Below are 6,309 nucleotides of genomic sequence, written 5' to 3'. Positions count from 1 at the left end.
GCAATAAATGTGTTGGATCTTGTGTAACTGTGCAATGTTCGAAATTTTAATAGAGTTTTTTTTTTCTTTTTTTTCTTTTTTTTTTTATGACGCATAGTAAAGTTAAATTTGGATTTAATGAGGAAGGGGCATAAATTATCAACTTCAGAAAAAAGGAAATGTTTGCTATAATTAAAGTACTTATTAAGACAAATCAACTAAACAACTAAGGCATCACACAAAAATGGAGATATATGAATGTAATCGAAATAAACATAACTTTTATACAAGAAAAATTAAATTAGGTTACAACTATTTTTTTTTTATCTTAAAAAAAAAGTTACTTTTTTTTAATGTACGTAAGAGGAAAATATGTAAAGGAACGAACGTACTTAGAGGTATAATCAAAAGTTAACTTGATTAAAATAAAAGGTTGAAGTTACTATATCTTATACTCTGTAGTCCGTACGAAATAGAAAAAGTTTCACTTTTACAAAGAACTATGTTAGACCCCGTGTCATGTATGGTAATTTTTAATAATTAATTTTAAGTTTTTTTTTTTTGTATAAGTAAATTTACATATGTAAATATTATCAATAATAACAATATACTAAAAGACACACCAGTCATGACACGTGTCATCCCCTGGTGTGTCCTTAGTTTTTTTTTTTTTTTTTTTTGAAATTATATTAAAGAAACAAATTCTATACAAAATAATTCCCTAATGTTATGCAATATAATTACTAAAAATAAAAAGATTTGACATATTTTTAACACAAATTTTTATATAGTTATAAAAATTAAAAAATATATATAAAAAAAATAAAAAATAAAAAATAAAAAAATAACCTTTCTTAACATAATTTTGATTATTTTCTACATCATTTTATACCTAACATATCTTTTGTAATTCAGTACTTTGATCAAAATTTGTCAACTATATTCTTATATTTTTTTTTTATATTTAAAAAACAATTATAATGATAGTTTAATAATGATTATTGAAAATTAACGTGCATGGCATAGGAACTAACCTAGTAATAGATTATAAAATATTCTATTTTCCAAACAAATATTTTAAAATAAGCATTTGACTATATATTGTTTGTGGAATGATACATCAAATATTTTATTAATATAAATTAGTAATTTTTGTTTATACTTAAATTTATAGTTGGCAATAAATATAAGGACGAATCTAATCTTTTATTTATGTATAAAATTTGTTTTTATTATGGAATTTTTTTATAAAAAATAAAGAATAATTAAAAATATAAGAGACACATCAGAAAATGACACATGTCGATGGGATGTCTTTTAGTATATAATACTAACGTAGTACCCGGGCGATGCACAGCTTACAAATCTTAATACTTCGTACTTATATTCATTTAACATAATTTTAAGATAAAACGATTTAATTAGTAATAATGGATTTACTTACATATGTGTCTTAATCATACATTTTTCACCTCGTTAGTGTGTCTTTTTTTTCTTTTTTTTTCTTTTTTTTTTTTTTTGAGGAAGTGTCTTTTAGTATCTAGTATTGATTGATTTGATAAGGTTTTAAACATATTATGAAATATTAATTTCGAATTTAAATATATTATTTAATTTGCTTCCATATCAATAAATGTAATCATGATTTTGTCCTTTTTTTTATTTTTATTTTTTTGGGGAAGGAATGATTTTGTCCATTTTTATGTCACACTAATTGGAAAGTTAATATTTTTTTATTTTTTTTCCAAAATTGACAATTGCTACTAGAGGGTATCATAAATTTATTAGGTAGACATTATGAACTTATTCATTGGCTTATAACATAGTGATAAATGTAACCAATTTTATTATTAAAAAAAAATCCTTAAAAATCACCTCTTAACATACAATAACATTACTAATTGGAGTAGTATTTTTTTTTTTTATGTTATCTTGTATCATTAAAAGAAATGATTTTTCTTAAAAAAAAAATGATATTTATTCCAACAATAAATATTATATATATATATATATACACACACACTAAAATAACAACCATTAATGTCCATCATTGTCCACGTGTCACTTTTTTATTTAATTTTTTCCCTCCAAAATGCAAGGATAATGTCCTATTTTTTTTCCTTTTTAAGCTACCCTGTCTTTGAAAATATATTTCATTTAATTTTTAAAATTTAAATTTTGGGTTTTCTACACATATTATGCTATTTAGTTATTTACGAATTGTTAACAATAGTTAATAATATAATTTAATTGAAATTTCTTAATAAAATATGAAATTATGCACTTTTGAGAATTGTATATTCATATTTAATTTGAAATTAGTTAGGAAAAATGAGGAAGTTATTTTCTTTTTGTATGTGTTAAAAGTCTATAATTCAATTCTTATTTTAAAACCGTACATCGCACGGAGTTAATCTAGATAAAACTAAAACAATCACCATATAAGACACTTGGCACAATTATATGAAAAATTTTCCCTCCGAAATGCTTTTTTTTAGTCTGGATTCCTATGCCTTTTTTTTTTGTTAAAACAATGAATTTGTAGTTTAAAAAAATAATTACTATAACATTAAAAAAAAAAGTTACATTCAAGATTTTTAAAGGTGTACATTATATAAATTTAAAATATATTTTATAAAAAGTTACATAAGTCAACGCTAAATCTTACCTTTATTTTATTTTATATTTATTTATATTTTTTTTAACAAGAATCTTACCTTTATTAATCTGCCAAAACTAGTCAAGTATTTTTAAAAAAAAATGTTTTCCAGGCTTATATTGAGATTCCATTTACAACCTTTATTTTATTCATAATTGCATTTACATATATATATATATATATATATATATATATATATATATATATATATATATATATATATATATATTGGATTATGGGTCATTAAGCCCTAAAAAATAGCATCGCATTTTAATTTGGAATTTTGAATCAGATTCAAATAACTAAATTTTAATTCGGATTAAATTTGATGTTCAAATTGAATTGAATTAAAATAATAATAATAATAATAATAATAATAATAATAAAAAAAAAAAACTAAAACTAAAACATACTTCTATATTTTATTTTGGATTAGATTGGATTTGCCCTTACGCCCAGATCCAAATGTAGTGATACAACTATACAAGTATGTTCAAACAAAAGCTAGGTAGTATGAAAAATCCCTTTTAATTGCCACATTCAATATGGAGCTGAGGTATAAAAAATACATCCCTTCTCAACCCAATTTTCGTTGGATAGTTTAATAACCATATTCATATGTACCATAACTTAGTCCACACGGATTCATTTTTAAATTACCAATGGATCAATGTGGGTGACATTACATGTGATTATATATCGAACAATAACGTGGAAATTAAAATAGGCTAGGTAATGCATGTGTGAAAGCTTTACCTAATTAGGATTCGAACTCATGGCATGCATCCCTATTAATTAATAAGACAAGCTAATAATGTGAATTCAATATCTCAAAAAATCGACTGTTATTTTACCATATCTATGTAGGAGATCTCATGTGATTTTTTTTTATTTTTTTTTTTCAGACGAGGTGCCATTCACTCTTTACAGATTCATTGCCAGTATTCGCGGGAAAAAAAATCTAATGTGATTCTCCTCAATTAATAACCTTTAATTATATGTATAATGATTCAAATTATTACAATGTTCATTTCCATAAGCTAATCCATTTGTCTTATTTGCAAATAGGTGAATTAAGTTTTCCTAAAAATTGCTCATTTTATCAAACTAGCAAAGCCAAAACCCCTTCTCCACAAATTCAAATTACAACCTTCCATGGATTTTAGATACCAAAAATGGTATGGACTTCAAGGCGAAGAAGATAGATTGAGCTCACTTCCGACTTTAATTCGCATCATTATTCTCTCACTCCTTCATATTAAATCCGCTATCATGACCGGTATATTATCAAAGAGATGGTTTCACCTTTGGACTTTCATCACCGCTTCTCGCTTCGACAAATCAACTAGTAAGGCATTTAATTCATCTTCAATCATTAACCATGTTTTAATTTACCTCAACTTTTATCGCCTGAAATCCAAATCTTTGTACTCCTTCTCGATGACCACCCGTACCAAGCCCCCGAGTTTGGTTATTCTTACTCCTTATATAATCGCTACACTAGTCAAGAGACTATTGTGGTCCGATTTTTTTTGGAGATATTACTAATGAAGATGAAATTTCAACCACATTATCACCGTGTCTCTTCCAATGCAAGTCATTGGTATATCTCATTTTGGGCATACAACTTAATATAATTACTTTGCCAGATGAAATTAGTGTTCCTAATCTAAAAATTATTAACATAAGTCATCTTAACGATAATCACGAAAATTTGTTGGCCATTCTGTTTAATTCTTGCCCTTGTCTTAAAGAGTTGAGATTGTATGAATTTTGATGAAGATTTTGATAGTATGGGATGGGGATAGAGACATTCATGTGGTTGTTTCATCATCAAATTTAAAGTCATTGTGTATTCATACACACAATTTGAGGGGAAGAGTTGAGACCATACATGTAGATATTGATGCCCCTAATTTGAAGGTGTTTGAAGCTTCAGTTTTAAGTCACTCGGAGTTTAGGTTTATCCGGGAACCAAGAGAGTTACAAAGTGCAAGCTTAACGTATTCTTTAGAGGCCAAGATTGAATGAGTAGAGGCACATAGTTATTTTGGGCATTTCGCAGTGTTAAGGCTCTTTTGTCGTGTTTTTACTTTGGTAATTGCTTTGAATGGTGATATTCAATTGCCAATATTTCATAATTTAAGACATCTTGAATTTAAGAAAACATCTCATACTTGTTGGAAAACGTAGATACGTTTTCATAATCATGCTCCCAATGTTGAGAAACTAACTATTAGGATGAGCTCAATTGATGAGATATTGGAAGTTATGTGTTCATTAAGTTTAATATCTTTCCTGTAGATACTCCACCTCCGTGCTCGTTGCAACATGTCAAAGAGATAACTACCTGCCTTAAGGGGCTAAAATAAGACCATGCGGCGATGTATTAGTTATTGTATATATTGAATGATGCAAATCCCTTAAAATTGCTAGTTGTTGAGGTTTTTGCTAGTGATGCTGATTGTCAGAGTGTTGTATATATTGTGGATGCTTCTACAGACTTCTTTGTCACGTCGTATTCAAGGTGTTTTGCAACGTGTTGAAAAGGAGAAATTATCTTATAAGGATTTTCATAACAGTTAATTAGAAGAACGCTCCATTGAATTAGAGGAATAAATGTGTACCTTTGTTATGATGTAAGTGAGCTACATAGTAAGAATCATCATAAAAAAAAAATGTTAAAAAAAAAATAGATAAATAGATATAAATACATTTTTTTTTACCTCTTGTTCGCTTTTTTATATAATGAAGATCATGTCTAAGAACACCAAATGTTTTTTTTTTTTTTCCTTGAAACAACTCTACACCTTATTTTTACACCTAAAGTTATTTTTACCGGTTATCAATATATTTATTGTTTAAAATTACTGACTTTTACATTGAAAACTTTTTTTTTATTGTTTCTATGTTATATTCGTATTTAAACTTTAAAATTACTAATTTTTACATTAAATATAAACCTTTTTTTTTTGTTAATAAATTCATGCATTTAAAAAGGTTATAAGTGACATTTAAATATTTAGAGCAACTATATGCCTAGGGTGGAAATTAGGTACAACTAGGTTAAAATCCCGTGCAATGCACGGTTGTTAACTATTTTTGACAATAATATTACAAAATACTATATAAAGTATATAAAAGATATTCAAAAATATTTTATTTGGCTATATATGAAATATAATTGTTAAAGTGGATAGAAAATATCATAAGGTATAAATAGTTTACTTATAAATTTTGCAAAAAAAGAGGAAAAAAAAAAAAGGTAAAAGGCGGGAAATTTTTTCACAAGGTCATGACAAGTGTCATGGAAGGATTTGCTTTTAGTATAAGTTTATGGATGATGGAAGTAGCTAGAATGAGTAGAGGATTATCAAATCAAAGTGCATTTCCACCGCCGTGATATATAGAGCCAAACTCTACAAAGTTGGCTTTGAGCTCACGTGTTCAACTTGTAAAAGCTACTAACCAACTGTCAATTGAGTGTTTCTATTTGCACCCAAAAAAAAAAAACAAAAAAAAAACAAAAAATTCGTACTACGTTTTATTTTGTTGAGTAAACGAAATTAGCCACTTTATATTACGAATAATACCAGTAATCCATCAAATAGAGTTTTTTAAATTAGGTTAAACAAATACAATATAATACTAGTAATTAATATCCAAAAAAA

This window comes from Chenopodium quinoa, unplaced genomic scaffold (genome assembly GCF_001683475.1).
Source record: "Chenopodium quinoa cultivar QQ74 unplaced genomic scaffold, ASM168347v1, whole genome shotgun sequence".
Taxonomy (NCBI): domain Eukaryota; kingdom Viridiplantae; phylum Streptophyta; class Magnoliopsida; order Caryophyllales; family Amaranthaceae; genus Chenopodium; species Chenopodium quinoa.
The sequence above is the reverse complement of the archived record's forward strand: the minus strand, read 5'-3'. Positions refer to the sequence as shown.